The sequence below is a fragment of the Pteropus vampyrus genome, unplaced genomic scaffold (assembly GCF_000151845.1).
Source record: "Pteropus vampyrus isolate Shadow unplaced genomic scaffold, Pvam_2.0 Scaffold47, whole genome shotgun sequence".
Taxonomy (NCBI): domain Eukaryota; kingdom Metazoa; phylum Chordata; class Mammalia; order Chiroptera; family Pteropodidae; genus Pteropus; species Pteropus vampyrus.
This window is the reverse complement of record NW_011888828.1, coordinates 3,937,137-3,947,721: the sequence shown is the minus strand read 5'-3', so window position 1 is coordinate 3,947,721 and position 10,585 is coordinate 3,937,137. Positions and strand designations below refer to the sequence as shown.

The 10,585-nt window shown below is 34.3% G+C and overlaps 1 protein-coding gene across 6 annotated transcripts in view; it reads right to left on the bottom strand.

The window, feature by feature from the left end:
- LRBA (LPS responsive beige-like anchor protein) overlaps positions 1-10,585 on the bottom strand; it is a 573,246-nt gene that overhangs the window by 274,507 nt on the left and 288,154 nt on the right. The window lies entirely within an intron of this gene.

The window sequence follows — 10,585 nt, the reverse complement described above, 5'->3', positions numbered from 1 at the left end:
ATACTGTGCTTTGCAAGCTAGGTAAATTAGGAAGAAGTATGTGCTCCTTATCCACAAGGGAGAAAGGGCTTATTATGTTACACTTCCAGGTTTTTAAGACAGTTGGAAGCCGGTTCTTTCAATAGTTGCTGTCATCTCCTAGAAACTTTCTAGTACTTCCAATTTTGAAGCAATTATTCATGTTTTGAAGTGATTTATTTTCCTCTTCTTTCTTTACTTCACTTCATTTCTTCTGGCTCTCAATGACCAGTTCTGCTTTGGCTTAATTATATTCATTAACAAATATTTTTGAATTCCCATTACAATTTGGAAACCACTAGTTGAGGTGCTATAGGAAACCAGTCTCTAACCTCATGGTACTTATGATCTAATAAATGGGATAAAATAAGCAACAAAGAATTATATATGGCATAAGATCCATGCCTTTAAAAGTAGAAATCCAGAGCTACTGAAGTTGGATTTTTAAGAAGTAATAAAAAGTTAAATGTAAAAAAAAAAAAGGAGCAAGTGATCACATGTTTTTAAGGGACCAGGAAATTCTTTTTAGGAACAAGAGATTTTTGACAAAGATCTTTAAGAAGAGGTCGACTTTCAATTGATATATGAGTAGATGGTACTGTAGGCTTTTCAGAGAGCATAAGGAAAAGAAAAGAGGTCAAAAATTCAAAGCAGACCAATTGGCTTGGCCCCAGTAGAAAATGAGGTATACAAGAATGGTTGGGGCCTGGCCACATGGTAAAAGACCAGGGATGAAAAACTAATGCGTTTATATTTCACTCATTCACTCACTTATTCGGTTAATCAGCAAACACTTATTGAGCACAATGAGGTATAAGGATCTTAGCCAGGAACTAGAGACTTAGAGTCATCTGGTGCTAAAGAGAGTCATTATCCTCAAGGACCTCACAGTTCACTAGAAGAAACAGATATATGAAGATACAATTATAATATATGCAAACATTCCTTCCAAACACAGTGGAAAGACATTATACAGAGTAATAGAAGGCTTCTTAGAAGGCAATAATAAATTGAGTCAAAGTTAACAGATGTTAACCAGGAGACTAAGAAAAGGAAAAGCATTCTTTCTGAGGGAATAACACTGACAAAGCCAAATAAGTAAAAGACAACAGAGTATACGCTAAAGCTAAGCATTTCCAAAATTTTGGGATAGTATAAGGCAGTAAGTGGCCAAAGAAGAGGCTACAGAAATACACAGGGACCAGACCATGGAGAATCATCTTAGGAATATGACTCCTGGCCAAAATGCTAGGTGTGATTTTCTTCAGGCCTGACCACAGCCAATTACAGAGGCTTTGCCTGTGAGGCATCATGGGGCAAAGCAGCCCTTCCCCCAAACCAGACTTGGAGCACAGCTAGGTCACTGCAGTCTCTGAAGGGAGCTGTAGTCAAGGACTCAGACCACCCCAGACTGGCCAGTCACGCTCTTCACATACTTGGATTCCTAGACCTGCACTTTCACCCCTAGGTTTATTGGAAGCCTTGGGCAGAGGTCTTCTTTGGGCATCTCTGCAGAGGCTTTATTAATGGAGGAGAAAAGAAACTTTGAAGATAGACACTTTGCCCCACTGTCACTCAATCCACTCCAAGCCTTTCCCCTTGGCTTCCTTCCAACCATAGGGTCCATAACTTCTGTAACCTTTCGTTCAAGGCACCCTCAACAGTGAGATGTCCCCACGTCTACCCTGATCTGCGCTGGTCCACCCTGACCCACCTTCCCCTCCACTGGTGCACCATTCCATGTGAACATGGAGCAGGGAGAGTCCTGTGTGTTAAATTCTTGCTTATACCACCACGGTCAATAATTAAAGGCTTAACTGTTTAGTTTTTGTTTTGTCACTTTAATTAGCTACTCCTAACATGTGGTAGGTCAGTTCTCCCTGTCCCAGCTCAGCTGAGCTCCTGACATCATCCACGTCATATTAAGAAGTTCGGGTTTTATCCTGTAGCAGTGGGAAGATACTGAAGAATCTTAAGCAAATAGTGTTGACTGCAAAACAATAATTTTGAGAAATATATAAGAATTAGAGGGAAGAAATATCTGAAATGAGAATACAAGAAAGGAGGTTATTAGAATAATTTAAGCAAGATGAGGGTCTTCAACATTAATTTTTTAAATTTCCTATTTTTCCGATTTATAATATTAATGTGTTACTAAAATTTGCCTAAAATCCTCTGTGATATAAGGTACACAATAAATAAATAGAGCATGAAATAAAAGTTCAAAGATACAAAAGTTTTTTCAAAATAAAATAGGTTTCAAAGCACATGATGTACAAAGCTAATTAAATGTCACATGGGAGTAACATAGGCCTAGAGCTAAAACAGATATCAAAGTCCTGAATCTAAGTGTAGATATGGGAAAATAACATAGGAATGGTCCAGCAGATGCTAAATTGACTCCGCCCAGAAATAACACACATCATCCACTTACATTCCATCATTCTCACCAAGTCACCTGATGCCACGTGCGAATGCAGTCCCTGGCTGAATAGCTTTTTCCAGGCAACAACTCTACACTATGGAAAGACAGCATGAAATTTTGATGACCAGCTAGCCTACCACAAATGACAATGAGTACCATGGAGAAAAATGGAAAATGAAAGAGGAACAGAGAATACCAGGGAGGGAGTAGAAACATGTTTATATCTTAAGATAATTAAGGAAGGACTCTATGGAAAGGTAACATTTGAGCAAAGACCTGAAGGAGACAAAAGAATTAGTTCTGCAGATGGCTTAGGAGGAGAATTTTCATGCAGAGACAACAGTATATCCAAAGGCCCTGAGGCAGACACACTTTGGTGAGATGGTGGAAATGCAAGGAGGCCATTACGGATGAACGAAGAGTTATAAGGTAAGTAGAGATCAAACAGCTGCTGAGAGTATGAGGAGGACCTAAATTGTAATTTACTAAGAGGATGTAAATTAGTGCCTCCTCAGGGCACTAATTTTAAGAAGAGAGGTAAGATCATCCCTTTAATGTGATCACTCTGGTTGCTTTAAGAGCCTGGGTATAGGTGGGAGGGTGACATTAGAAGCAGGATATCCAATTTGTAGACTTTTGCAATAACCCAGAAGATGCGGATGTCTGGAAACAAGTGGCAGCAGCGGAAGTGGTGAAAAGTTACTGAATTCTGGATATCTTTTGAAAGTTGAGTCAAAAGGACATGTTGACAGATCATATATGGAGTATGTGAGGAAAGTAGGCAACATTAAAAGGATTTTGATCTGAGAAACTGGAGGAACAGAATCCACATTAACAAAGATTGAAGAGAACATGAGAGGAATAGGTTTTGATAAAGAAGGTAACAAATCTGTTTTTCAGCATGTTTGAGGTGCCTACTGGAAATCTGCAGCAGAAAAGGGCTGTTTACCAAACCAATTTTCTTCTTCTACGTAGGGAGACAACAAGACCACATTTCCTAATCTCCTTCGCAATTAAATGCAGCTATGCCTGCATTGTAGCCAGTAAAATATGAGCAGAAGTGATCCGAGCCACTTCCAAACTTAACCTATAACACTTCTGTACACACAATTGTCCATGCTCATTCCACTGGCCTGATGTAGATGAACTTGGCAATCTTGAAAGCCAAGAACGAAAGGTAATTTAGCTATAAAATGGAATAAGTTATCTATCAGAAACAACTAATTTATACTTTATATGAAAAAGTAAATTAACTTCTATTATGGCTAGCCACTGAATCATATTTTGGGATTTATCTATTAAAGCAGCTTGTACTACCACGATCAACATAGATATCCAAACAGAGATGCTGAATAGACAACTGAATAATGTAAGTGTGGAATTCAAAAGAAGGGACCTGATAGGATATATAATTTGGGATCAATATATTGTGTTTATGTAATACAGGCGTGGACTGGCTGAGATTATAAAGCGAGTAGAGCCATAAAAGAAAACAGAGTACTCTGAAAATTAAGATCTGAGTAATCTCAATAATAAGACATTGAAAATATCTGGAAAGACCAGAAAGGACTTTGAGGAGTGGCGATTAGTAGGAGGAAATCAGAAGGATATGGTGTCCCAAAAGGTCCACAGAAAAGTCTTTCAAAGAGGCAGTAATCAGCTATATCAAAGGATATCGATAAGTCGAAAAAGATGAAATTTGAGAACCGACTATCTGATTAAGCAATACGAATGTCACTGGTGACCTCAAAAAGAACAGTTTCAGTAGAATGAAGAGATAAAAGCCTGACTGAAGTGAGTTCAAGAGAGAATGAAGAAGAGAGATTCAGCACACAGAAACAAATCTTTCAAAATTCTTCAAGTACAATAAAGACCCATTTAGATTCTATACTGGACAAAGTACATTATAACCAACCATTTGGGAGGAAACAACATGAAGGCAAATAGCCCTACCAAATAATATTATGTAAATGTCACAGAATTTTAAAATATAAGGATATTCTACTAGATCTGGACACATCAGTAGACTATCTTAAGTACAGATAAGTTTGATGTGAAAAGCCAAAAGGTCAAAATCACAAAGGCTGCATAGATGTCTAATTCACTAGTTAAGGATTTTAGTGCACTGTGGTGGCAAGCATGATAACCAGGGCTTATACTTCAAATATTGATACTCAAGTAGGAATATTCAACTTGGAATAGAAAGGGAAAGATTAAGAGAAAATCATTCTTAAAAATTCATTTATAGGAGCTGAAACAGTAACATGACTATATAAATTTCAATAACTAAAATATGGACTATCTCAAGAGCCCCACAAAAAATCAAATAAGCTTTAATAATAAAACACTGAATCCTATAAAATATATTATAAAGTAAATTATTAATATAGGTTAATCAAAAAGGCTATAAATGGAAGAAAAGTATAATTCTGCACATTCAAAATGAATAGCAAACAGTGCTACAAAATCTGACACAATGTAATGTCTGTGTTAGAGCTTTCACACACTCTAACTAGAGTAGCCACACAGGCTACACATCCATTTTTTTCTAAAAATTCTTTGCTATAGCCACTAAACCTTGCTTTTTATTCACATTAGAATGCTACCACATTAAAATGCACTGTTGGAAGGTTCTTCACTGAGAATTTATATTCTTGCCCTTATTCCCATGTAATCAGTTTTTGCAAATAACTGTAGTCAAAAGTTTACTTTTCATTATTCTACTCTGTTCATTTAGTTTTATAGCATGGGTTGGGGAGAGGAAACAAAGACCCTATTCTCATGTCATTTGCACCTTTGTCTGTCTGAATATCTATCCCAAAAATAATCTTGCCACAGAAAAAATATCATTTTTTAGTAAATGAGAATTATGCAGGCTAAGAAAAATATAAATGAAAGATAGAAAAAATGTTCCAAACGGTTCATGAGATTCTGTCCAGTTTATTTTTACTAGGAGAGAGGAAAATGAAGCTAAGTGTGACTCTTCTCTTTCAACTCCTAATATCTGAAAAAGTGACAAAATTTTTTAAAAAGAAAAAAGATAAAATTTAAAAGGTATAAACCCCTAAATTTAAAATAACAGATCAATCTTTTCAGTCCTGGTCTTCTCAAATATCAGTAAGCTATGCTGATTATTAAGCTTCTTTTGTTACGTTCTATTCAGCTTTTAAGTTTTACTTGCAAAATATGGAGAAACCGTCTAGTCTGCTGTAGCATTTTCTTTGATCACAGAAGTGTTAACATTACTCTTTATTTAAATTATGTAGTAAATTCACAGCAAACATGGTATATATCCCAAACCAGCAGTTTAAATCAAAAGACAGTTAAATTTTTATCGATTCAAAAATCCACTAAAATCAATAAAATGATCATAGTACAGATTAATACCAAGAATAGCCCATGTATTTTTATCTCCTGGAAAAATAAATGCAACTTTACTTGAAAAAAAGGAATTACATTTTAAAAGAGAAACCATTATTTCTAAATTTTATAAGGTTATTATTAATCCAAGTTGAAAAAGAAAAAAAAATCACAGAGAAGTAGATGTTGTTTAAATACCTTATGGTTTCATTTTACACTTCTCATATCAGGGTGAAGTCTTAAAAGTAACTCAAAAGGAAAATGAAAGTATTTCACTCAGAAGATAGAGTCCATATGTTTTTCAATCTGGAAACCCATTGGGAAAAAGACTTGAGTTTTTAAAAACTGAATTTTGACAATTGGAAGCTGATGTGGCTTTTGTCCCCCCTCTCCACGAAGATTTGAATCATTCTCAGGGGGAATGAAATAGATCTTTATCAAGTATAGCAAAGCTTAACACCTGTTTAACTCCAAATTATTTAGAAAAATTTAGTCAGCCTTTAGAATCTCACAATGAAGATTTATAATAAACACTTATTCCTAAGTGTAAGATATTTTCATAGCTTAGCACAAGAGGTCATACCTACATATTTGATTCTGTGTATATTTCAAATTTTATACTTTTTAACTCTCAGTGAGTCATTTCTTAGTGTTATACATTCAGATATAATTTTATCATTCCTGTTGTTAAAATTGCAACAATTGTAGTTAACTAGCTATATATGATCTGCATTAGGCTGTAAGACTGAGGGCAGAGGCTATTTCTTTTTACTTTGTATAAATCCTCAGCTTCTAGCACATGCCATTCAAGTCTACCAAAAAGATAAGTAACTTCTCTTAATCACTGTTTCCTAGATCTAAAATAGAGATTGAAAGTTAAAATGATTATGCTCTCAAAATTAAGGTAGAATATGGGCCAGTTTTTAAAGGAGTCTCAATTTCATACACTATAGTACAAACTGGATAACTCGTGCTCTATCACTAATGCACACAATTCCTAATTTAATGTAATTTAACTTTAAAAATGTTATTGCATATCTATTATGGGAATGGAAATTTGCTAAGACGTACTGACATATTTTTAAATGCCCACATTAAAAACACTCAGGTTTTCAATAATGCATCAAAAACTGCATCAGGCTTAAATAAAGTAACAAAGATAGTATATTTTTAAAAATACATATTTGTTTTGTTTTGTTTTTAAAAATTTTTATTCTGTTGTTTAGTAAAAGTACCCAACAGCAACCGCATGTTTTGGCACCTTCCTCTCCAACATCTTTCCCTACTTTTGAGAAAAATACAATAGAACAAAGGATAAAGAAGGCAAAAAAATTTTAAAGAAAAACAACTCTCACTAAAAGCAACTTAAAAAACATTGCACAAAAATGGAAATTACTGCCGTAAGTTGTCTCCAAACATCTGCTTTGAAAGATCTTATTTTATGATGATTCAAATGCTCTTCTCATCCCTGATCTCTTCTATCATTAAAACTATTTTTTTAATCTTTTCAAGTTTCATTCTAAAAATGTGTAAACTTTCTAATTATGATTTTTACTCCTTAACGAATTTTGTATATTCTAGGTTGTGTGTCCATACACATACTTAAAAAAAAAAAAAAAGAAAACTTAATAATGTCAGTACTGTAAAAGCAAGATGGTGTGTGAAAAATGCACCATCAGACGCAGAGAAAGAACATCTAGATTCTAGTTCTGACTCCATAACTAATTAGCCGATGGATCTGGAACAAACCCATTTAACTCCTTTGGCCCTCAGTCTCTTGTCCTATAAAGGGCTGAACTGAATAATGTGTCGCTACCACCTTTAAAATGCTATTCTTTTGTTACTCTACTTTTTAAAAATCCCCACTCTTAGGGTACTCCATACACTTCTCTATGTGTACATTCAAATTCACATTACTTCCAAGTCCTCAGAAATCTCATAGAATGTTAAGGGCAAAGAAATTCATGGAATTGATGTTTTTGCTTCCTTATTATCATGTATTTCTCTTGGGAGTATGTCAGACAGAAAGCAGTAAAATACATCTTGTTGTAGCAAGTCTTAGCGTTTGCTGAGGAAAAGGCTGCACTGTTTTGAGCAATGTTCACAGATAAACACCTCTAGATGGAAACCAAGAACATCTGAGCAGATTTTTTCTTTCTCCTTGCCACCCAAGACTGTAGGACATACCATGAATGAAGCGGTAAGGGTAAATTAAACTTCAGTATGCATACAGGGAAGGAAGAGGAAGCATGTTTGTATTTCTTCACCCTGTTGAATTCCATGGGCTAGAAGTACATTGAAGTTAAGGACATAATAAGTTTAAGAAATTCAATACTTGGATTTATATATCAATGGTCATTACTTTGAGCAATTAAGCTAAAGATATGGGCTAGAGATGGTATACTTAACACATGAAAATAAGTATACATAAGAAAATAAGTAAGTATAATCAATACAATAGAAATTATGAAGAATTCCTAAAAGCTGATAGGACCAAATCTCAGACATCTAAAGAAGAAACTGGGGAATACCAGTCTAAAGGCAACAGATGCAAGCAGTGGGTAGAGACAGTGGTCACCTAAAACAATCTTCAGGCTGATTTCACCTCACAGATCCCCCTTAATTTGGGGGCAAAAGGCAAAAAAACTGCCCACTATTGGTTAAAGGGGTATGGAATCTTAAGTTAAAAGAAAGGCAGATCCCTAGCTAGCCACTGATAACCAGAAAGAATGGGATGTGTCCGCATACAGATCAATCACCAGCTAACTCTGCCAGGCAGCAAATGTGTCTGCACCACAAGGGGAAGACATTTTGACAGTATTTAGTGAAATCTGTATTGCACATAATAAATACCTTTTGCCTTAGCAACTTTATATTAGTTATATATCTTATGGAAATACTCACACATATTCACAAAGATGAATCTGCCAGGATTGTAGTCCTTCTCTAATAAGGAAATATCAGAAGCAAGCTAAATGTCACCAGTAGAAAAAGCTTGAACACATTACAAAATTATGTTATAAATAACTGGACGGTCCTCTACCACAACGCACACATACCAAAAAGCTATCTGAATAAAGTACATTATTGTTTTCACTTAGTAAATGCATTCAAGTAAAGTGTTTTAAAAATCTTTATCTTCTTTGAGTTTAAATGTCATTAATGCAAACACTTGTTTTGTGGTAGCTATGTGCTAATTCTGCATTCTCATTTTAGTATGAAAATAAGCCAAGAAAGACAAGTGTTTGCAAACCTACAAGGTTGCTCAAGCAGTGTGAATTCAAAATATTAGAATGCAGTCATTCATATGCCTTTCCCTCTATGTCACAGTGCTGATTCTGACTCTCCAGGAAGAAAAATCTGGAACAAAAACTTTACTACTACCTTGAAAAATATTTCTGTCTTCAATTCACAAAAAGTCAGACACTGGTAAGCACTCATACCTCATACTTAACAGAACTTTTCACCCATTTTTAAGAAAACTATCAATAAGTGCTTTTCAATCAACAAGGATGTTTGGCAAAGTTTTATAAGTTTGTTGCATTAGTAATTCTACAGTAAAATTTGTAAATAACAGAGAATCCTAATGTTTTTCTTACTCGGGCTCAACCACTTACGAGTTAAGTAATCTCGAGAAAGCTACTTAGTTTCTCTAAGCCTTGGCTTCTCATCATTAAAGAAGGAATAACAATTTCACCTACCTAATGAAATTACAATAAAAGTTAAATGAGATAATATAGTTAAGTACTTAGCAGAGTAAAGACACAAAATAAAAAATATTATCTATCAACATTACCATGCCTCAATGAATACTATCTCTACTTCAAATACAATAATGCAAATGATTAACTATCTCATGCGTCCTATTTTTGTTTTCTTTAGAGTTCTTTGCTAATTCTCACATAAATTATGTGTGATGTGAGTACAAGAAAAATGTTCAATGGTCAACTTCAGCATCTTTTTGGAAATTTGAGAATATTATTTTAATAAAATGATATGCCAGTAATAATAAAGTCACAAGATCTCTGGATAGAGATGATATAGTTTATATATGTAAATAGGTTAAATAACTTGGTTTCCTTTCGTAGAGTACAGAACTTCCAGTTAAATTATTTTTTTATTATTAGATAGTTTATATTTTAAATGACTACTGCTTCTCTTTTGTCTTCATAAAGAAGGGTATCTAAAGATAGATTTTAGTAAAAACAACTCCAATTAAGAAAAATCATCCGTACACAATTGACTAACATTCCTTCTTTCTTAATATTTCTTACTACAAAATGAAGACCCACCAACACTATACCCTTTTCTTACTACTCTTAAAAGGCCCCAGGTATTTTGCTCCTCTCAATAATCTTTGCTTTCTCTAGACAGAATCTTATTCTCTCCCTTCTCACCATGTGAAAAGAAGCAACATATTTATTAACCCAGAATTATTTACACTTTTAAAGAGAAAAAATTATACCTATCATGTAATTTTGGCCAACAAATTTATTTAAATGATCATTAGTAGCAGACTGTGAGTCATGATTAGGCAACTAGTGCATTTATAAAAGATGTTAATTTAAAAAAGAAGGAATTAAAAACATGCTAAACATATTTTAAAAAATTAAATGCTTTTAGATAATAAAGAACACAAAAACCTCAGATGATCCTAAAAACCTTTTTTTTTTTTAATATGAAAAGATGCTCATCATTGCTAGCTATTAGAAACATGCAAATCGAAACCACAATGAGATACCATCTCACATCTGTTAGAATAGCTGTTATCAACAGGACAAG